The 23,628-nt window shown below is 45.0% G+C and overlaps 1 long non-coding RNA gene across 5 annotated transcripts in view; it reads left to right on the top strand.

Moving 5' to 3' along the window:
- LOC132355786 (uncharacterized) overlaps positions 1-23,628 on the top strand; it is a 46,896-nt gene that overhangs the window by 15,379 nt on the left and 7,889 nt on the right. For 4 of the 5 annotated variants that reach the window (XR_009499694.1, XR_009499691.1, XR_009499693.1 and 1 more), the window contains exon 2: positions 15,986-16,097. The exons of the other annotated variant lie outside the window; for it this stretch is intronic. This is a non-coding gene — a long non-coding RNA (uncharacterized LOC132355786). The remainder of the gene's footprint in view (positions 1-15,985; positions 16,098-23,628) is intronic. 5 annotated transcript variants of the gene reach the window in all.

The raw sequence follows: 23,628 nt of genomic DNA, 5'->3' as shown, positions 1-23,628 counted from the left end.
CTGGCGATCTTTGGCATTTTTTGTTTTTTTTTGTTTTTTTTGGCTTGCAGCTGCATCACTCCAATGTCTGCTTTGTATCACATGGTCTTCTTATAAGGACACCAGTCATACTGGATTGAGGGCCCACCCTAATCCAGTATGACCTCATCTTAACTTGATAGCATCTACAGAACCCTGTTTCCAAACAAGGCTACGTTCACAGGTACCGGGGGTTAGGACCTCAATATATCTTTTTTGGGGAGTGGGGGGCTTAATTCAACCCACAGCACATGCTATGTAATGTGTAAATCCCTGTGTATGTATGAGTTGGTATCGTCCTTGATTACAGTCGTATAGCAATAATGGGTGTCGATGGTTAGAATGGCCAGCCTAGTTGATGGCATTGCCATTGTGATGGCAGCACAGGGAGACAGTTCTTTAGGTCACTTTATTTATTTATTATTATTATTATTTTTAATTTATTTTTTTGGCCTTGCCGCCCAGCATGTGGGATCTTAGTTCCCTGACCAGGGATCGAAGCTGCATCCCCTGCATTGGAAGCGCAGTCTTAACCACCGGACCGCCAGGGAAGTCCCAAGGTCACTTTAAAAGTCCTTGATGTCGCAGTCATTTTCCCAAGCTTTCACATTGGAACTTTCTCATGGGTTCCAGTGGGTTCTAGATTCTGGTCACAAAATTTGTCTATCAAATTCTTCCTTGGCTGTGCCAGGGGCATGGGGTAAAAAGGAAACTGAGTCAGTCTCTGCCTCCAGACATGTGTAACCTAATCAGCAAGGTCAATATTAACCAGTCGCTGAGATACGGGGTGATATCAGTCACAGACGTACATTAAGTCCACGGGAATGAAGACGGGGGACTCCATGGACGCCAGGAATGAGGGTGAGAGAATCCAGGAGAGAATAAGAAAAGAGGTGAGATTTGAGCTCAGCCAGGAACTCTGAGAGGAATTCAAAGGCAGGAGGGAAAGGAATTCTAAGCAGAGAGATCGGCATGAAAGGAGACTTGGAGGCCATGGGGTCCTGGTGGGTTCAGAAAGCAACGAGTAACCCAGTGTGGCTCATGAAAGGGACCGTGGGACTTCCCTGGTGGTCCGGTGGTTAGGATTCCCGTGCTTCCACTGCAGGGGGACTAAGAGCCTCGGTCGGGGAACTAAGATCCCACATGCCAAGCAGTGCAGCCAAAAAAGAAAAGAAGAGGGACCATGGAGGGAGAGAGGAGGACTGAAGGCTGGTGATGAGGTTGGGGCAGGACCACCGAGGCCTGACCTGGCCCCCAAAGGGGTGTCTCTTGGGATCCAGGGTTGGTGGTCCAGGTGGGAGAGGATGGGGAGCTGACGGCACTGGTGGTGGAGAGGAGATGTCAGAAGCACGCCCTGTTCCATGGTGGAGTCAGAACTTCCAGAACTGATGACTGAACCACTGTGAGGAGGGTGAGGAGACTTGCAAGGCATCTATGGTGCCTGACTGGGTTAGATGGTCACAGATGCAGATGTCACAAACAGCAGCTCTCAGGCCCAATCCCGTCTACAGACACGGTTCATTTTTTAAATTATTATTATTATTAATATTTATTTATTTAGGCCATGCTGCGGGGCTTGTGGGATCTTAGTTCCCTGAGCAGGGATTGAACCTGGACCCTTGACAGTGAAAGCACGGAGTCCTAACCACTGGACACCAGGGACTTGCCAGACACATTTCATTTTTTCCACCCAATGTTTAAAATTTGCATTGATCACTAGAACTTAAAAATCAGATGTTATATGGAAATCTAGATTTCCAGCTTCTCTTAGAAAACTGGAAGATGCGGCCACGTTCCCACACAAGAGGCATCAGCTGGAGCCCTTCCGTTTGCCCCACTCTTCACCCCTCCCTATTGTCTCCCACACTCAGCCTTCTCTCATTTATGCTACCTGCCTGGCCCTGTCGGCACTGAAGTTTGCAGCCCCTTTTTTCAAAACCTGTTGCCACTGCAGATGTCTGTGCTTCTGTGAAGCATCGTATTTTAGTTACACCAACTCCAGCTGCATGACGATTTCATTCCAAATCCGCACAAGATTTTTTAGGGGAAGGAGTTTTGGCCACCCTCTGCCAAAAAGTTGAATTATGAGGATTAGAGGGAGGTAACCTGAACTCTAGGGTCAAGAGACTGAGACCCCCGCCACACACACACAGGTCATTCATACTTTTGCCTATTTTTGTTTTAGGTGAACTTTTCTGTAAGGAACTACGGCAGATAGACAGCTCCTGTCTGCCTCCTGCCCTGATCTTTTGTCTGCTCTGGGTCTGGCTGTGACAAACAGGCATCATTCATCATCCAAGAGGTCCTGACCACACAGCTTCCGTCCTCTTGTTCCCACGAGGAACAGAGGAGCACTTCTGTTTGTCAGTTCTGCGTCTGATTCAGGAGTCATAAAATACAGTTACGGTCATGATAACAGCAGGTCCTGAACTGCCTCTCACCTCTGTGTTAGTTTCCTAGGGCTGCCACGACAAACTACAACAAACTTCGTGGCTTAAAATGACAGAAATTTACTTTCTCACAGTTCAGGAGGCTAGAAGTCCAAAATCAAGGTGTCAGCAAGGCCATGCTCCCTTTGAAGGCTCTAGGGAGAGGATCCTTCCTTGCCTTTTTTAAAATTTATTTTTCGTTCTTTCCTTGCCTTTTTTAAAATTTATTTTTCGTTCTTTCCTTGCCTTTTTTAAAATTTATTTTTCGTTCTTTGCCTTTTTTAAAATTTATTTTTCGTTCTTTCCTTGCCTTTTTTAAAATTTATTTTTCGTTCTTTCCTTGCCTTTTTTAAAATTTATTTTTCGTTCTTTCCTTGCCTTTTTTAAAATTTATTTTTCGTTCTTTCCTTGCCTTTTTTAAAATTTATTTTTCGTTCTTTCCTTGCCTTTTTTAAAATTTATTTTTCGTTCTTTCCTTGCCTTTTTTAAAATTTATTTTTCGTTCTTTCCTTTGCCTTTTTTAAAATTTATTTTTCGTTCTTTCCTTGCCTTTTTTAAAATTTATTTTTCGTTCTTTCCTTGCCTTTTTTAAAATTTATTTTTCGTTCTTTCCTTTGCCTTTTTTAAAATTTATTTTTCGTTCTTTCCTTGCCTTTTTTAAAATTTATTTTTCGTTCTTTCCTTGCCTTTTTTAAAATTTATTTTTCGTTCTTTCCTTTGCCTTTTTTAAAATTTATTTTTCGTTCTTTCCTTTGCCTTTTTTAAAATTTATTTTTCGTTCTTTCCTTGCCTTTTTTAAAATTTATTTTTCGTTCTTTCCTTTGCCTTTTTTAAAATTTATTTTTCGTTCTTTCCTTTGCCTTTTTTAAAATTTATTTTTCGTTCTTTCCTTGCCTTTTTTAAAATTTATTTTTCGTTCTTTCCTTGCCTTTTTTAAAATTTATTTTTCGTTCTTTCCTTGCCTTTTTTAAAATTTATTTTTCGTTCTTTCCTTTGCCTTTTTTAAAATTTATTTTTCGTTCTTTCCTTGCCTTTTTTAAAATTTATTTTTCGTTCTTTCCTTGCCTTTTTTAAAATTTATTTTTCGTTCTTTCCTTGCCTTTTTTAAAATTTATTTTTCGTTCTTTCCTTTGCCTTTTTTAAAATTTATTTTTCGTTCTTTCCTTTGCCTTTTTTAAAATTTATTTTTCGTTCTTTCCTTGCCTTTTTTAAAATTTATTTTTCGTTCTTTCCTTTGCCTTTTTTAAAATTTATTTTTCGTTCTTTCCTTTGCCTTTTTTAAAATTTATTTTTCGTTCTTTCCTTTGCCTTTTTTAAAATTTATTTTTCGTTCTTTCCTTTGCCTTTTTTAAAATTTATTTTTCGTTCTTTCCTTTGCCTTTTATAGCTCTGGTGACTCCGGGCATTCCTTGGCTGGTGGCAGCCTTGTTCCAATCTCTGCCTCTGGCTTCACAGCTCCTGTGTCTCTGTGTCTTCTTTTCTGTCTCTTATAAGGACACTTGTCACTGGATGTAGGGCCCATCCCAATCCAGGATGATCTCATATTCAAGATCTTTGTCTTTTATTTTTGGCTGTGCCGTGGGGCTTGCGGGATCATCTCAGTTCCCCAACCAGCGACTGAACCCAGGCCACAGCAGTGAAAGCGTTGAATCCTAACCAGTAGACCACCAGGGAACTCCCTCAAGATCTTTATCTTAATTATATCTGCAAAGACCCTTATTCCAAATAGGGTCACATTCTGAGGTTCCAGGGGAATGTATCTTTTCTTGTTTGTTTGTTTGTTTTTTTGGCTGGGGAGAAGGGGAGGTAGAGACACCATTCAACCTACTAACTGCCCCCCGCCAACCCAGTCTCTTCCAGTTATCTATTGCTGTGCAGCAAATACCCCCCAGACTTAGTGACTTCAAGCAACAGCCGCCATCTTCTTATCTTTCATGGTTTCTTTGGGTTAGGAATTCGGAAAAGGCTTGGCTGGGCGGTTCTCCCCATGTGGGCTGATTTGGGCTTCCTCACAGCATGGCTGCGAGGGGAGGTCACACTACTCATGCAGAGCAAGGCGGAGAGCTTGCATTTGGTGACCTAGCTTCCAGAATCCCCGAGGGCCACTTCCACGTGCTCTGTCCTTGGAGACAGTCGCAAGAGCCCGCCCTCCCCCTGGGTTCACAGCAGCTGTCTGCAGAAGTGCATCTCCCTTTACAGGGACAGAGACAGGCTCAGCAAGGTAAATAACTGCCAAGTTATTACAACTAAGGGCAGAACTCTGGAAAGTAAATTTAGGGCCCATAATTATAACACATATGTTGCACCTGTGGTCACTTTCTCTTCCCCAGCTTTCTGTTCCTTTGACCTGGGAAAATGGGCCTGACCGAGCCCCAAACTGCTATCTGGATGGTTTGGGGAAAATCAGGGTACAGCGCGAAGGAGGGCTGTGGACAGGTAGTTAGCCAGGTGACTTGGCTTTCAGCTCTGGCTCTGCTGCTTCTATTTGTGTGGTCTTGTGTACTTTCCTGTTCAGGAACAAAAGGAATGATGCCTGCCTTGCTCTTTCATGGTTGTCACGGGTAAAACGATGTTCAATAAGTTAGCATGCTTGCTAAGCTATTTAACGCTCTTCAAACAAAAAGTGTTGTATGTCTCTTTGAGCTCCTCAGAGTGCCACAGACCTCCTAGCTGCTTTACAGATATTTGTTGATTTTAATGTAAAGACTTCCTACCAATCCTAGGAGGAGCAGCACCACCCAACAACTCAGCCTCGTAACCAGGGCCGGTTACCAGGGACACCACTGGGCCAAATCATCAATGAGGGATCATGGACTTGGAGTATGGGGTGGGGGCGGTTCAGTTGCCCCAAAGTAGCCAGGGAATAAGACTGGGGTTACTCTTTCAGAGTATTCCTACCACTGAGAGCTGCGTAAACAAACTACTGCCAAATGTAGAGGCTTAAAACAATATTTTTGTCTCTCATGGTTGTGTGGGTTGATGGGGTTCAATTGGCCCATTCTTCCTTGGCCATGGGAGTGGGGCCTCTGTGCAGCTGTATCAGAGAGCACCTGGGGCTGTGGTCATCTGAAGGCCCAACTGGGCTGGATGTCTGAGGTGGAAGCTCAGGGCTCCCCTACGTGGCCTCTCTGTCCAGCAGTATGTCCCTGGCTTCCTTTTTTTTTTAAAAAATTAATTAATTTATTTTTGGCTGTGTTGGGTCTTTGTTGCTGCGAGTGGGCTTTCTCTAGTTGAGGCGAGCAGGGGCTACACTTCGATGTGGTGTACGGGCTTCTCATTGCGATGGCTTCTCTTGTTGTGGAATACGGGCTCTAGGTGTGCGGGCTTCAGTAGTTGTGGCACACGGGCTTAGTTGCTCCGTGGCATGTGGGATCTTCCCGGACCAGGAATCGAACCCGTGTCCCCTGCATTGGCAGGCAGATTCTTAATGTCCCTGGTTTCTTTTTCTTTTTCAATTTTTGAATTTTGTTTTATTTATTTTTTATATAGCAGGTTCTTATTAGTTATCCATTTTATACATATTAGTGTATATATGTCAATCCCAATCTCCCAATTCATCCCACCCCCACCCCCACCACCACTTTCCCCCCTTGGTGTACATGCATTTGTCCTCTACATCTGTGTCTCTATTTCTGCCTTGCAAACTGGTTCATCTGAACCATTTTTCTAGGTTCCACACATATGCGTTAATATACGATATTTGTTTTTCTCTTTCTGACTTACTTCACTCTGTATGACAGTCTCTAGATCCATCCACGTCTCTACAAATGACCCAATTTCATTCCTTTTTATGGCTGAGTAATATTCCATTGTATATATGTACCACATCTTCTTTATCCATTCATCTGTCGATGGGCATTTGGGTTGCTTCCATGACCTGACTATGGTAAGTAGTGCTGCAATGAATATTGGGGTGCATGTGTCTTTTTGAATTATGGTTTTCTCTGCATATATGTCCAGTAGTGGGATTGCTGGGTCATTCTATTTTTAGTTTTTTAATGAACCTCCATACTGTTCTCCATAGTGGCTGTATCAGTTTACATTCCCACCAACAGTGCAAGAGGGTTCCCTTTTCTCCACATCCTCTCCAGCATTTGTTGTTTGTAGATTTTCTGATTATGCCCATTCTAAGTGGTGTGAGGTGATACCTCATTGTAGTTTTGATTTGCATTTCTTTACTAGTTAGTGATGTTGAGCAGCTTTTCATGTGCTTCTCGGCCATCTGTATGTCCTCTTTGAAGAAATGTCTATTTAGGTCTTCTGCCTAAAAGCTTTGCAAAAGCTTTTAAGTTTCATTAGGTCCCATTTGTTTATTTTTGTTTTTATTTCCATTACTCTAGGAGGTGGATCAAAAAAGATCTTGCTGTGGTTTATGTCAAAGAGTGTTCTTCCTATGTTTTCCTCTAAGAGTTTTATAGTGTCTGGTCTTACATTTATGTCTCTAATCCATTTTGAGTTTATTTTTGTGTATGGTGTTAGGGAGTGTTCTAATTTCATTCTTTTACATGTAGCTGTCCAGTTTTCCCAGCACCACTTATTGAAGAGACTGTCTTTTCTCCATTGTATATCCTTGCCTCCTTTGTCATAGATGAGTTGACCATAGGTGCGTGGGTTTATCTCTGGGCTTTCTATCTTGTTCCATTGATCTATATTTCTGTTTTTGTGCCAGTACCATATTGTCTTGATTACTGTAGCTTTGTAGTATAGTCTGAAGTCAGGGAGTATGATTCCTCCAGCTCCGTTTTTTCCCCTCAATACTGCTTTGGCTATTTGGGTTCTTTGGTGTCTCCATACAAATTTTAAGATTTTTTGTTCTAGTTCTGTAAAAAATGCCATTGGTAATTTGATAGGGATTGCATTGAATCTGTAGATTGCTTTGGGTAGTATAGTCATTTTCACAATATTGATTCTTCCAATCCAAGAACATGGTATATCTCTCCATCTGTTTGTATCATCTTTAATTTCGTTCAACAGTGTCTTATAGTTTACGGCATACAGGTCTTTTGTCTCCCTAGGTAGATTTATTCCTAGGCATTTTATTCTTTCTGTTGCAATGGTAAATGAGAGTGTTTCCTTAATTTCTCTTTCAGATTTTTCATCATTAGTGTATAGGAATGCAAGAGATTTCTGTGCATTAATTTTGTATCCTGCAACTTTACCAAATTCATTGATTAGCTCTAGTAGTTTTCTGGTGGCATCTTTAGGATTCTCTATGTATAGTATCATGTCATCTGCAAACAGTGACAGTTTTACTTCTTCTTTTCCATTTTATATTCCTTTTATTTCTTTTTCTTCTCTGATTGCCGTGGCTAGGACTTCCAAAACTATGTTGAATAATAGTGGCAAGACTGGACATCCTTGTCTTCTTCCTGATCTTAGAAGAAATGCTTTCAGTTTTTTGCCATTAAGAATGATGTTTCCTGTGGGTTTGTCATATATGGCCTTTATTATGTTGAGGTAGGTTCTCTCTATGCCCACTTTCTGGAGAGTTTTTATCATAAATGGGTGTTGAATTTTGTCAAAAGCTTTTTCTGCATCTATTGAGATGATCATATGGTTTTTATTCTTCAGTTTGTTAATATGGTGTATCACATTGATTGATTTGTGTATATTGAAGAATCCTTGCATCCCTGGGATAAATCCCACTTGATCATGGTGTATGATCTCTTTAGTGTGTTGTTGGATTCTGTTTGCTAGTATTTTGATGAGGATTTTTGCATCTATATTCATCAGTGATATTGGTCTGTAATTTTCTTTTTTTGTAGTATCTTTGTCTGGTTTTGGTATCAAGGTGATGGTTGCCTCACAGAATGAGTTTGGGAGTGTTCCTTCCTCTGTAATTTTTTGGAAGAGTTTGAGAAGGATGGGTGTTAGTTCTTCTCTAAATGTTTGATAGAATTCACCTGTGAAGCCATCTGGTCCTGGACTTTTGTTTGTTGGAAGATTTTTAATCACAGTTTCAATTTCATTACTTGTGATTGGTCTGTTCATATTTTCTATTTCTTCCTGGTTCAGTCTTGGAGGTTATACCTTTCTAAGAATTTGTCCATTTTTTCCAGGTTGTCCATTTTATTGGCATAGAGTTTCTTGTAGTAGTCTCTTAGGATGCTTTGTATTTCTGTGGTGTCTGTTGTAACTTCTCCTTTTTCATTTCTAATTTTATTGATTTCAGTCCTCTCCCTCTTTTTCTTCCTTCCTTCCTTTCTTTCTTTTTTCTTTCTTTCTTTCATTTATTTATTTTTGGCTGTGTTGGGTCTTCGTTGCTGCATGAGGGCTTTCTCTAGTTGCGGCGAGTGGGAGCTACTCTTCGTTGCGGTGCGCAGGCTTCTCATTGCGGTGGCTTCTCTTGTTGTGGAGCACGGGCTCTAGGTGCGCGGGCTTCAGTAGTTGTGGCATGCGGGCTCAGTAGTTGTGGCTCATGGGCTCTAGAGCACAGGCTCAGTAGTTGTGGTGCACGGACTTAGTTGCTCCGCAGCATGTGGGATCTTCCTGGACCAGGGCTCAAACCTGTGTCCCCTGAATTGGCAGGCGGATTCTTAACCACTGAGCCACCAGGGAAGTCCTCCCTCTTTTTCTTCATGAGTCTGGCTAATGGTTTATCAATTTTTTTTATCTTCTCAAAGAACCAGATTTAGTTTTATTGATCTTTGCTATTGTTTTCTTTGTTTCTATTTCATTAACTTCTGCTCTGATCTTTATGATTTCTTTCCTTCTGCTAACTTTGGGTTTTATTTGTTCTTCTATCTCTAGTTCCTTTTGGTGTAAGGTTAGATTGTTTATTTGAGATTTTTCTGGTTTCTTGAGGTAGGCTTGTATAGCTATAAAATTCCCTCTTAGAACTGCTTTTGCTGCATCCCATAGGTTTTGGATCGTAGTGTTTTCATTATCATTTGTCTCTAGGTATTTTTTTATTTCCTCTTTGATTTCTTCAGTGACCTCTTGGTTATTTAGTAAAGTATTGTTTAACCTCCATGTGTTTGTGTTTTTTACATTTTTTTCCCTGTAATTGATTTCTAATCTCCTAGCGTTGTGGTCAGAAAAGATGCTTGATATGATTTCAATTTTCTTAAATTTACTGAGGCTTGATTTGTGACCCAAGATGTGTTGTATGCTGGAGAATGTTCTGTGTGCACTTGAGAAGAAAGTGTTATCTGCTGTTTTTGGATGGAATGTCCTATAAATATCAATTAAATCTATCTGGTCTCTTGTGTCATTTAAAGCTTGTGTTTCCTTATTAATTTTCTGTTTGGATGATCTGTCCATTGGGGTAAGTGAGGTGTTAAAGTTCCCCACTATTTTTTTTATTAAATTTTTATTTATTTATTCATTCATTTTGGGCTGCATTGGGTCTTTTTTATCTTATTTTATTTTATTTTATTTTTAAGTTCCCCACTATTATTGTGTTACTGTCAGTTTCCTCTTTTATAGCTGTTAGCAGTTGCCTTATGTATTGAGGTGCTCCTACGTTGGGTGCATATATATTTATAATTGTTATATCTTCTTGGATTGATCCCTTGATCATTATGTAGTGTCCTTCCTTGTCTCTTGTAACATTCTTTATTTTAAAGTCTATTTTATCTGATATGAGTATTGCTACTCCAGCTTTCTTTTGATTTCCATTTGCATGGAATATCTTTTTCCATCCCCTCACTTTCAGTCTGAATGTGTCCCTAGGTCTGAAGTGAGTCTCTTGTAGACAGCATATATATGGGTCTTATTTTTGTATCCATTCAGCAAGCTTGTATCTTTTGGTTGGAGCATTTAATCCATTCATGTTTAAGGTAATTATCGATATGTATGTTCTTATTACCATTTTCTTAATTGTTATGGGTTTGTTTTTGTAGGTCCTTTTCTTCTCTTGTGTTTCCCACTTAGAGAAGTTCCTTTAGCATTTGTTGTAGAGCTTTTTTCGTGGTGCTGAATTCTCTTAGCTTTTGCCTGTCTGTAAAGCTTTTGATTTCTCCATCGTATCTGAATGAGATCCTTGCCGGGTAGAGTAATCTTGGTTGTAGGTTCTTCCCTGTCATCACTTTAAGTATATCATGCCACTCCCGTCCGGCTTGTAGAGTTTCTGCTGAGAAATCAGCTGTTAACTTTATGGGAGTTCCTGTGTATGTTATTTGTCGTTTTTCCCTTGCTGCTTTCAATAATTTTTCTTTGTCTTTAATTTTTGCCAGTTTGATTACTATGTGTCTTGGCGTGTTTCTCCTTAGGTTTATCCTGTATGGGACTCTCTGCTCTTCCTGGACTTGGGTGGCTATTTCCTTGCCCGTGTTAGGGAAGTTTTCAACTATAACCTCTTCTATTTTCTTGGGTCCTTTCTCTCTCTCCTCCTTCTGGGACCCTTATAACGCGAATGTTGTTGCGTTTAATGTTGTCCCAGAGGTCTCTTAGGCTGTCTTCATTTTTTTTCATTCTTTTTTCTTTATTCTGTTCCGAAGCAGTGAATTTCACCATTCTGTCTTCCAGGTCACTCATCCGTTCTTCTGCCTCAGTTATTCTGCTATTGATTCCTTCTAGTGTAGTTTTCATTTCAGTTATTGTGTTGTTCATCTCTGTTTGTTTGTTTTTTAATTCTTCTAGATCTTTGTTAAACATTTCTTGCATCTTCTCGATCTTTGCCTCCATTCTTTTTCCGAGGTCCTGGATCATCTTCACTATCATTATTCTGAGTTCTTTTTCTGGAAGGTTGCCTATCTCCACTTCATTTAGTTGTTTTTCTGGGGTTTTATCTTGTTCCTTCATCTGGTACAAAGTCCTCTGCCTTTTCATTTTGTCTATCTTTCTGTGACTATGGTTTTCCCTCCACAGGCTGCAGAATTGTAGTTCTTCTTGCTTCTGCTGTCTGCCCTCTGGTGGATGAGGCTATCTAAGAGGGCTGTGCAAGCTTCCTGATGGTGGGTAGAGCTGGGTGTTGCTCTGTTGGGCAGAGCTCAGTAAAACTTTAACCCACTTGTCTGCTGATGGGTGGGGCTGGGTTCCCTCCCTGTTGGTTGTTTGATCTGAGGCGACCCTGCAATGGAGCCTACCTGGCTCTTTGGTGGGGCTAATGGCGGACTCTGGGAGGGCTAATGCCAAGGAGTACTTCCCAGAACTTCTGCTGCCAGTGTCCTTGTCCCCATTGTGAGCCACAGCCACCCCCTGCCTCTGCTGGAGACCCTCCAACACTAGCAGGTAGATCTGGTTCAGTCTCCTGTGGGGTCACTGCTCCTTCCCCTGGGTCCCGATACACACACTACTTTGTGTGTGCCCTCCAAGAGTGGAGTCTCTGTTCCCCCAGTCCTATCGAAGTCCTGCAATCAAATCCTGCTAGCCTTCAAAGTCTGATTCTCTAGGAATTCCTCCTCCCATTGCCAGACTCCCAGGTTGGGAAACCTGATGTGGGGCTCCTTCACTCCAGTGGGTGGACTTCTGTGGTATAAGTGTTCTCCAGTTTGTGAGTCACCCATCCAGCTGTTATGGGATTTGATTTTATTGTGATTGTGCCCCTCCTACCATCTCATTGTGGCTTCTCCTTTGTCTCTGGATGTGGGACATCTTTTTTGGTGAGTTCCAGTGTCTTCCTGTCGATGATTGTTCAGCAGTTAGTTGTGATTCCGGTGCTCTCGCAAGAGGGAGTGAGTGCACGTCCTTCTACTCCACCATCTTGAACCAATCTCCTGTCCCTGGCTTCTTAAGTGGCAGCTCACAACTCCAAGAGCAGGTAGAAATGGCCGGTCCTCTCAAGAGTTGGGTGTGGATATGGCTCAGCATCCCTTCTGCCATATTCTCTTGGTCAAAGCAGCCACAGGGCAGCGTGGCTACAAGGGAGTGGAGAAATGAACTCTACCTCCCAATGGGGCAGTCGTATGAACATAGGAGGGCAGGAAGTGATGGCCACCATCTTTTTTTTTTTAGTTAATTAATTAATTTATTTTTGGCTACACTGGGTCTTTGTTGCTGTACACGGGCTTCCTCTAGTTGCATCTAGCGGGGGCTACTCTTTGTTGTGGTGCGTGGGCGTCTCAATGCGGTAGCTTCTCTTGCTGTGGAGCATGGGCTCTAGGCTCGTGGGCTTCAATAGTTGTGGCACGCGGGCTCAGTAGTTGTGGCTTGAGGTCTCTGGAGCACAGGCTCAGTAGTTGTGGCACATGGGCTCAGTTGCTCTGTGGCATGTGGGATCTTCCTGGACCAGGGTTCGAACCTGTGTCCCCTGCATTGGCAGGCGGATTCTTAACCACTGTGCCACCAGGGAAGTCCCTGGTCACCATCTTTGAGACAAGCTACCACTCGGATTAAGGAACAGTCCCACTACTCAGGCTCCTGAGCTGTCCAGCTTAGAGGGGCTGTTGCTATGACAACAGCCTTTGGTGAAGTGTGGGGGCAGGAAGAAACCTCTCAATCGAAAACCTGCTGGGAAACCTTAGTCCCCTCCCTTGTCACCCAGGTGCTGCTGGCTTGCCCTGGACAATGGGAATCCTGGTAGAGTACAGGCCCTGGGGCACCAAGATCAGAGCCACAGCATAGAGGTCTATACATGGCCACCGTCTAGCCTGGTTTTACTCCCACATCCTGACCTAGAAGTTGAATGGCTTCGTGGGAGTGGTTTCAGATTGTCTGCTGGACAGCTGTGCAGGCACAGGCCCTGGTGTGGGGGTGGTGAGGGCAGCTTGAAATGGAAGAGGGAAGCCGACCAAACAATGCATTCATTGAATGCGCCATCTTTCTTTAATGAAGAACTTGTCACCAGCCCCGTTTATTTGCAGTTCTCAGGCAGAGAGGAGATGAATCCTTGCTTGGCCAGCCTCGCCTCCCATTTATTTCCTAACTTCACCCCTATTCCTGGCTCCTAGCAGTGGCTTCCCTTAAACTTGCATTACACTCCCTGGCTTTCCAAACCCACCCTGGCCCACCGGTGGATTTCTCCCTTCCTGTGTCCTTTCCCTGTCCCTTCTCTTATCCTACTAACATCATTGTGGACCTCAGAGTGTGCCGGGCACCTGGACACCAGGAACTACCCTCAAAAGTTCACACATGGTGTGTTAATTTCCTGCAGCTGCTGTAACAAATTATCACAAACTGGGAGCCTTCAAAGAACAGAAATTTAATCTCTCACAGTTCTGGAGGCCAGAAGTCTGAAATCCAGGTGTCGTCAGAGCCACACTCTTTCTGAAGGCTCTAGAGAAGGATCTTTCCAGCCTCTCCCAGCTTCTGGAGGCTGCCGGCAATCCTTGGCTTGTAGGCACATCACTCCAGTCTCTGCCTCCATCTCCACATCACCATTGTCCCTAAGTCGCCTGCCATGTTTCCTTTTCTGGTTCTTACAAGGACACCCTCATTTGATTTAGGGCCCATCTTAATCCAGTCTGATCCCATGTCAATCCTGACTGTGGTTTTGTCTGTGAAGACCCTATTTCCAAATAAGGTCATGACCTGGGTTTCCAGGTGAGTGGATGTGAATTTTTGAGAGACACCACCCAACCCAGTACAGGGGGCACTGGGATATACACCCAACAACCCCCAAAGAACCTGTCCTTTCCTGGGAAAGACTGGCAGGTGTACAAGAGACAGGCTCAGAGGCAACTCCCTCTTCCTCCCCAGAAAGTGAAAACGCAGTTATTCCAATGGAGCTGCTTCCCTGCCCACTGCCTTCAGACGTTCCGCAGCTCCCTTGCCCACTCCCATCCTTTTCTTCTTGTACATTTCTTCTTGTATATCATGCTTCCCTTTAAAAAAAAACCTTTATTTGTTTTTATTGAACTATAGTTGATTTACAGTGTTGTGTTAGTTTCAGGTATACAGCAAAGTGATTCAGTTATACATACATATATAGCTATTTTTTTTTTCAGATTCTTTTTTCACACTTCCCTTTTGACTATAACTAACTCTGTGTGCCCTGGGGTGAATTATTACTTCTCTGAGACTCAGTTTCCTTACCTGTAACATGGAGATAATAAGAGCTACCTCATAGGGTTGCTATGAGCATTAAATAAGATTTAACCTAGCAGTTCCTAGTACAGGTCTGACACATGGAAGATGCCCATTGAGTAAGTTAACAGCCATAGCTGCAGGTACGGCCCTGCCCCCAAAATGTTAGTTGTTAAATGCTTTGCATGTATTATCTGATCTAAACCTCAGGGCTCCAGGAACCAAGGACTGTTTTTATCTCCATTTTATAAATCAAGGAAAGTATAAAGCCTAGAGAGATTAAGTAACTTGCTCAAGGTCATTTGGTTAGTAAGTGACAGCAGCTCTGAGACTTGAACCCATTTTTTCCCACAGCAGCTTGATCCTAAGCCCCATGGTCCCTCCTCAGGCTTCCAGCTTTTTCTCTAGACTCACATACCCCCTGCAGAAGGGTCACTCCTTGTTCATCTCTGTAAGTAAGGGGCCTACCTTGGTGATTTATGGAGCCACAAACACTTGTTCACTGGGGAGATATCTGATCAGGTTTAATTAAATTGGGCAAAGGTGAAGTGATTTCCGGGGTCGGGGTGGAGGGCTCAGTTCAGCAAACATCTGCTTCCTCTCCCCCCATACAAACTCTCCTCTCTGCAGTGATGGACATCTGGGCTCTTGAGGGATACTGCAGGTCCAGAGTTTAGGGAGGATGGCCAGTCTTAAAGGCTGCTCAGACCTGCCTGAGCAGGGGTCTGGTGAATTACAACAGGGGTCAGCAAACTATACTCCACAGGCCAAATCTGGCCCTTGGCCCATTTTTATAAATAAAGTTTTATTGGGACACAGCCACAGCCATTTGTTGATGTATTGTCTGTCTGTGTTCATGCCGCAATGGCAGAGTTGAGTAGTTGTGATGGAGACCACGTGGCCACAAAGTCAAAAGTCTTTGCTCTCTGGTCCTTTACAAAAACTGTTGGCAGGCTTCCCTGGTGGCGCAGTGGTTAGGAATCCGCCTGCCAATGCAGGACACGGGTTCGAGCCCTGGTCGGGGAAGATCCCACATGCCGCAGAGCAACTAAGCCCAAGTGCCACAACTATTGAGCCTGCACTCTAGAGCCCATGAGCCACAACTACTGAGCCCATGTGCCGCAACTACTGAGCCCGTGTGCCACAAGTACTGAAGCCCGCGCGCCTAGAGCCCGTGCTCCGCAACAAGAGAAGCCACTGCAATGAGAAGCCTGCACACCACAACGAAGAGTGGCCCCTGCCCTCCGCAAGCAGAGCAAAGCCCACGTGCAGCAACAAAGACCCAATACAGCCAAAAAAAATAAAATAAAATAAATAAATTTATAAAAAAACATAAAAAACAAACTGCTGGCTCCTGAATTAGGGAAGCCCTCAAGCTGCCCTCTGCATGATGATTTCTGTTTGGGCTGATAGAGGAGATTTGTGTTTTGAGTAAGCGACAGTCTGTTGGAGGGGATGTTTGGGTGTCTCTCCCAACCTGATGGGCTGGACTTGTTCAGAATGAGAGCGGGTTGAGGTCTTAAGTGGTGCTGACTCCGGACCTGGGTTGTTTCTTACTCCTGCCCTGAGCCATTGGTCACTGGGCAGCTGCAGTCCCCAGCAGAGAACCACCGGTTCCCTCTGTCCAACAGGTCCTGGGCAGCCCAGGAGGAATGGATAGAACTTGTTCCCAGCACATGAAGAATTTCCGGTGAGCTGCTGTCACTTACTAACCAAATGACTGCGGAGCCTGAGGGACAGGAGGTAAATTCCGGAGGGGTGAGAGCCACTGTTACTTGAGCTCAGTGTGACCGGGTGTACTCAGCTCGCTGGAGGGCCCTGGGCTCCCTGCCGTCCCTGCCTCTCTCCCACTTCTTCGGAGTCATCCTGGGGACCTGCCCTCCTATCATGAGCAGAGTGACAGTGGGTGGGGACCGCCCCTGTTAGGAACAACAGTAGTCTCCTTATCAGGTCCCTTTTCTTGCTCCTGTGGTCTCCTGGGTTCTCCATGGACCGTGCCCCCAGCCACTTTCCCAGACCTGGGAGGGGCTGTGAGCAAGGAAGTGCTTGTCCTGGGCGGACTCCAGCCACATGGGGAAATTCACACCCACACCCACGTGCGAGGAGCTTCAAACAGCAAATAAACAAGTACAAATGCACACGGCTCCATTCCTCCTCACTTCCTGGTGAAGGTGTGCCAGCCCCTGGCTGTGCCCTTGGGCACTGAATACAGTTGGCCAAGGCTGGCCCCAGTATCTGCTGAGCCATCAGTATGCCCAGAACCCGCAGCTGCAAGCTGGCTTCTTGGGATGATGGCCTTGGCGCCCAGCTCCCTTACTCTGGTGGGCTGCTGTCCCGGCGATTGATTTTTTAAAAATGTGTTCTGTGCTGACTCCATTCTGTTCTGTATCATCCTTCTCTCTGGCACCGCAGCTCCTGCCTGCAAGCTGGTCTGGCCAGACAGCCAGGGAGAAACACATGTCCCATACCTGGGAGCTCAGAGGGAGGAAGGAGGAGCCATCCTCACAGCCCCATGGGGCCACACCTCTAGCCCCCACCTCCCCTGGAACCCAGGTTCCACCCCAGCTGATCTCATTGGCATCCACAGCTGGGCCAACCGACCCCCACACAGGCATAGCAGAGTAGCTGGCAGCTTAACAAGGCTGGAAACTCTTTGAAGACCACAAAATACATTATTACAGTAACATATTTAGTCACTGTAAACATTTCTAAACTCTTTTTTTAATCACGAAAGGAATTCATAATTGTTAAAAAAAAATTTGAAACAAGATCAGAGTCGTTTGAAGATGAGGGATGTCCCTGATCTCTCTTCTCCACTTCCCCCTTCCATTCCCTACAGGAGCCAGTTTGGGCTGTAGCTTTCCAGATGTTTTCTGTGCTTGATCATTTGAACCTCACCACAATTCCACGAGACGGGCAGGGCCGATAGCAAAGTGGACAGTTTACAGGGGAGCAGCATGGGCCCCAGGTCTAGCGCAAGAGCAGAGGACTTGGGAGCGGAGGGGCTGAAGGACAACGAGGGCTCCAGTCACAGGAAGGAGGCCATGGGGAGAAGGTGGTCCCGACGCCAGGCTCCAGAGGGACCAGTGGAGCAGGCGGGACCTACTCCCACTTCAACTCCGCCCTTAGCTTCCATGTTGAGCTGCAGCCTTGTCTATTCTAGAAACCAGAGAATTGGAGGGCAGTATATTCAGACTTGACAATCACAGAAGAAGACCACACAGATTCCCTCTCCACTTTAGTTCTTTGACCTTGATGAAAAACATGTTTCCAATGGATAAGTAATATCTTGCAGGTGAAGTCAGAAGTGTTGTGATCATTTTGCTGTCAAAGAGTGAATAGACTTGGCCTTGCAGCCTAGAGGGGAGCATTCAGCAGTCTGTGAATCTTTTTGTAACCACTTACCAACTCAGTGAGTAAAAGAAAGCAAATTTGCATTCTTTGTGTTCCTCAGGTAAAATACAATCTGTTCTCCCAGGAAGCAGGTGAATGTCCGGTTTTGAGTTTTTCTATAAATTTCGCATTTCTCCCACCTTTAGAACCCCCTCAAAGTCTGATCTGAGTGTCAAAGTCCTACCTAGAACAAAGAGAGTTGGGGTAGCACAAGTCTATACCTGGTGGTATAATAAGAAATATATTTGGTCTTTGTCTTCTGTTCTAGACACAGAGCTCCTGAAACACTTTTAATTTCCTAAGTGATAGGAGTATCTTTTGTGATTCGTAACAAGCCCTTTGGAACACAACTGAGTTGGTGCTGATGAGGTGCCCTAGGGTGGGATCCCTACATAGCCTCTGGATGGGGCTGGTCACCAGGAAGACCAAGCGAATAGAAGGTTGCAGCTTTCAGCTCCATCTACCACTGGGGAGCAGAGCTGGAGATAAGCTGCAGAAAAACTCTTGAACAACAAACTTGATGAGCTTCTGGAGTGGTGCCTTCACGTGCCAGGAGCATGATGCACCCCAGATCCACAGGGACAGAAGCTCCTGAGCTTGGCGCCCTTCGGGACTTCACCCTATGTACTTCTTCATCTAGTGGTTCATTTGTATCCTTTATAATGTCTTTTGTAATAAACCAGTATTCTACCAAGTAAACTGTTTTCCTGAGCTCTGTGAAGTGCTTTAGCCAATTAATCAAACCCAAAAAGGGAGTCATGGGAACCTCGGATTCATAGCTGGATGGTCAGAAGTACATGTAATAACATGGACTTGCAACTGGTGTCTAAAGCGGGGGTGGGGATGGCGGGGTGGGAGTTGGGTGGGACTGAACCCTTACGCTGTGGGATCTGATGCTATCTTCTGGTGGATAATGTCAGAACTGAGCTAAAGTTGTAGGACACTCTGTTGGTGTCCTCTGGGGACTGGAGAATTGCTTGGTGTGTTGGAAACACTCTAGATCTATAAATACAAGGAAAGATTGTATAGAGACAAGATGTTTGTAAAATTTATATGGACAGGCAAAGGAATCGGAATAGCCAAAACAATTTTGAAAAAGAAGAATAAAGTGGTAGGACTTAAAATCATTCTACCCAACTTTATTTTTTTTTTAAATAGATTATTCAGTTTTTTAAAAATTTATTTATTTATTTGGCTGTGTTGGGTCTTCGTTGCTGTGCGTGGGCTTTCTCTAGTTGCGGCGAGCGGGGGCTACTCTTCGTTGTGGTGCACAGGCTTCTCATTGCGGTGGCTTCTTGTTGCGGAGCACGGGCTCTAGGCGCGCGGGCTTCAGTAGTTGTGGCGCACGGGCTTAGTTGATCCGCGGCATGTGGGATCTTCCCCGCCCACAGCTCGAACCCGTGTCCCCTGCATTGGCAGGCGGATTCTTAACCACTGTGCCACCAGGGAAGTCCCTACCCAAATTTAAGACATTACAAAACCACAGTTATGAAGAAAATGTGGTGTAAGCAAACAGGCAGACATCATCAGTCGATGAGAGAGAACAGAGAATCCAGAAACAGACAAAAACCCAAGGGGCAAAAGTAATACCTTAGAAGAGGATGGTCTTTTCAACACTTGGTGCTGGAATAATTGGACATTCGTATGCAAAAAAAGGGGGGACCTAAAATTCACACCTTGTGCACAAATTAACTCAAAATGGATCATAGATCTAAATGTAAAACTATAAAATTTTAGAAGAAAACAGGAGAAAATCTTCATGACCTGGAGTTAAGCAAAAGAGTTCTCACACATGGTGCCAATTGCACAATACAGAGAAAGAAAAACATCACAAATTAGACTTCATCAAAATTAGAATATAACACACCATGTGAATATAAGACAGAATGACCTCCACCACCTCATGCTGTCCTGGAACTAGTAGCTGCCTCTCAAGTACTGGAGCTATTCCTTTCCATTATGGAGGTGGGGAGCACATACTTTAAACTGTATTTTCTTTTTCAATAGGTCATATATTCACACAGTTCAAAAGTTTAAAGTTACAAAGAGGTATATAATGAAAATGTTTGCTTCTAGAAAACCGATGAAACCAGTTTCTTGGGTATCCATCCAGAGAGATTCTTCGGTACATACAACCAGACAAGCATATATACTGTTTTTCTTACCCTTTTTTACCCAAATTGTAGCATGCCATTTCATTCACTCATCGAGAATTGAAACCAGATAGCCTCATAACCTATTCTTCTCCTGCTTTGCTTTTCTTGCGTTTTCCCACATTACAATGCATCTGGGTGTGTTTCCATATCCATACATCCATGGTTCTAATTCTTTGTTCTGGCTGCTGTATTCCATCACCTGGGCATACCATGAGTGTGGACCTATGGAGGGTACCTCCAATCTCTTGTCATTCTTACAAACAATGCCACTTGTCATTTCACCAATGCACAGGCACAGCTAGACGCCACATTTCTAGAAGTGGAATTGCTGGGTCAAAGAAACTGTGCATTACATAAAGATTGCCAAATTACCCTCCATGGAGGTTGTATGGTTTTCCAATCCCGCTAGCAAAGCATGAGAAATCCTTTCCCCACCCTTGCCAACTCAGTGCGTGATCAAACCTTTGATGTTTGCCAATCTGCTTTGTGGAAAACTGGACCTGGGTATAGTTTTCATTTGACTGCTCTTAATCTAAGTGAGATTGAGCATATTTTCAGCATCCATCTCTGCCGCTAGCCTCAGTACCTCTCCCTACATAGCCTAAGGCCATGGCCTTGCCTGCTACCCCTTCTGCAAGATCCAGGACTAGATTTGTTTTCGTCTGCCAGCTTCTTGCTGAGTCACTCACAAGAAGGAAAGGGCAGCCGGCTCAGGTTATTCTGCCCCGGGAGCCATCTGAGCTGTCAGTCCTGGGAAGACCTTGGTCTCTGGCATTCCCTGTGGGCACCCAGCACCCGTGCACTGGATCATTACACCTGTCAAACCCCGGCCCCCTGGTACCTTTCGGAGAGATGGGGCTTGCAGGTTAGGATCAGGTCAGACATGTTTGCAAACTAGGCATGGAAAGGACCCAGCTAGATTCGGAGACGGGACATTTGGAAGGAACTGATGAGAGCAGAGTCCAAAGTTATAAGTGACAGAATGAGGGGAACCAAGCTGGGTGTAGAGAAGGCAGGATTTAAATTGTTGGAAAGGACTTTGGGCAGAAAGGGTGGTGAGCCACGATGAAGGAATCAGGGGAAGTTGGGAAAAGATTCGCACTTGAAATCTCTAAATGGGGACTTCCCTGGTAGTCCAGGGGTTAAGACTGCACGCTTCTATGGCAGGGGGTGTGGGTTCGATCCCTGGTCAGGGAACTAAGACCCCGCGTGCCGCGCAGTGCAGCCAAAAAAAAAAATCTCTAAGTGTATCTCGCATGAGATGCGCCCAGCCCTGCTTCCTCAGCTCATCGCCACTTCAGGGTTAGTGCCAAGAGCTGCCTGGGATGGGAAGCAGGGGCGCCCCTTTGGCTGCACATGGAGGATTCAGGGCTCTTGTGTGCCCACCTAGAGGTATGGGGAGGCCAAGGGACCCTCGCTGACCCTCTCTGAGTGGGTTCTGGGCATCTGTGGGGCAGCCCAGGTCAGGTCGTTGTCATTTAACCTCTGTGCCAGGCTATGCATCTGGTTGCATCTTGCTCACGGACTGGAAAAGCCAGGAGGAGCCAGTGGCTAGATTCCTGGGCCCCGGGGAGTCTGCCATTGTTATTTCCAGACTCAAATCAAAAGCAAATTTGCCCTGGATATTGCTGAGGCAGAGTCATGCTGGAGCCCTGTGAAGCATGGGCTGCTGTGTAAGTTTATGACCTCCAGGGCATCTAGATCCCATACGGGAGCTGGGCTGTGGCATCCATGAGCTACCACAGAGCCCCACTCCTGTTGGACCTGTTCTAGGCTGCGTGACTGTTCACAGTCAAGCCTGTCCTCTCTACTGGGGCTGGGGATCCAGAACTGTACTCGAGGTATGGACAGTGGGGTGGCGCCCTCTTGCATCTCGGTCCCCACTGCAGTCCCTTCCAGGGCTCCCCGCGCTGCTGCTTCAGGCAGAGGATGGGGTCTTTATACCGGAGACCCGCGGCTGGTGGGGGAGCGGGCATCCCCAGGCAGAGGGCAGGGTGGGGCTGCCTTTCTGCGGAGAGCTTCTCGGAGTCTTCTCAATGCCACATCACAAAGCAGAGTTTTCAAGAGCTGCAGCTACAGAGGCTCTCCTCCCCCACGCCTCCGCCTCCCTGGGGGAAAAGTACAAAAAGTTGAGGTTGTCCCTGAGGCTACCGAGAAATGCTTAATTGCTTTCTGAGAGAGTAGTCACCTCATTCTGGTTTCCTCCCTCCCTCCATTACCCTGGTCCACCTCTTCTCCAAGCGCTGGCACCTTTCACTTAGAGAGCTGGGTCTGAAGATGTCTGCTTCCTGGCTGCGTCCCAAAGTACCAGGGGCCAGGGTGCTGAATAGTAGCTCGCTTCTCCAAATATATTGCTACACCACCTTTGCTGAAAAAGGAACCCTGTTTTGGGGGAATAAATGTGCATTTTTCTGTGAGCCAGGCACTCACCGACAGCAGATGGATGGTGGCCCAGGCCAGCTGAGTCAGCCAGACTTTGGAGCAGACAGTGTGAACCAGGACGGGGATGGGAGTCAGCCAAAGGCAGTGAAATACAGGGATATTTGGAAGTTTTCATCCCAGGAGTTTAGTCAGCACCTTGTGCACTTTGATTCAGGTCGCAGGCCTAGTAGAGGGGTGTGTATTGTAAAAGGTAGGCTAAAAAGCAGTAATAAATAGATCCCCAAATGTATAATGGTCTAAATATCTTAGAAATTTATTTCTTACTCATATATCTCATATAACACACCGAGGCAGGCATTCTTTTTTTTTTTTTTTTTTTAATTATTTATTTATTTTTGGCTGTGTTGGGTCTTCGTTGCTGCACGCGGGCTTTCTCTAGTTGCGGCGAGCGGGGACTACTCTTTGTTGCAGCGCGCAGGCTTCAGTAGTTGTAGCGCATGGGCTTAGTTGCTCCGTGGCATGTGGGATCTTTCCGGACCAGGGCTGGAGCCCGTGTCCCCTGCATTGGCAGGTGGATTCTTAACCACTGCGCCACCAGGGAAGTCCGAGCCAGGCATTATTTATTGGCCAGTGGCTTTCCTCCATATGGTGATCCAGGGACTCAGGCTCTCTCCATCTCGGGGCTCTGCCATTCTCCAGGGTCTCATTGTCATCTACATCCAGCTGGTAGAAGAGGAAGGGGTGTACGGGGGAGGCACACCTGCTTCTTACCCTGCTTCTTACGGTGTTGGCATACGTTTCTTCTGCTCACATTCTATTGGTGGGAACCAGTCACATGACCACCCCTAGTTGCAAGGGCAGCTGGGAAATGTAGTCTCAGCTCCTTAGTGAAAACTCTATACTATGGAAGGGGAGCAGAGATTTGGATGGACGGCTAACCATCTTTGCCACAGGATGAATCAAGTCATTTAGGTCATGGGACCAAGAGAGAGACAACAATTCATTCTGAGTTTTAAGGGACTCTCTGGAAGAATAGTCTGGGTCCTGACAGGGAGTCCTAGATAACTTGCTGGAAGGGATTTTGCTTTTGTCAAGGACTGAGAGATCCAACAGGTTCAGAAATGGGCAGAAATATAGGAAAAGTTAGCAGAGAAGCAAACGTATAAGAAACATGGATAATTAAGCCTAAGAAGCTGTGCCCTTCACCTGTAATTTGTCTATTGATAAATAGTTTGTTCCCAAACTTCCTAGCCCAGTGACTGGAGCTGGGGCCTCTGGCAGAGGCTACATGGACAAAGATTTCGATGCCTCTGTGTGGAGGAGGGGCACAGCCGGAGTGCAGG

Source organism: Balaenoptera ricei, chromosome 20 (assembly GCF_028023285.1).
Source record: "Balaenoptera ricei isolate mBalRic1 chromosome 20, mBalRic1.hap2, whole genome shotgun sequence".
Classification (NCBI taxonomy): domain Eukaryota; kingdom Metazoa; phylum Chordata; class Mammalia; order Artiodactyla; family Balaenopteridae; genus Balaenoptera; species Balaenoptera ricei.
This window is presented reverse-complemented; position numbering and strand designations above follow the sequence as displayed.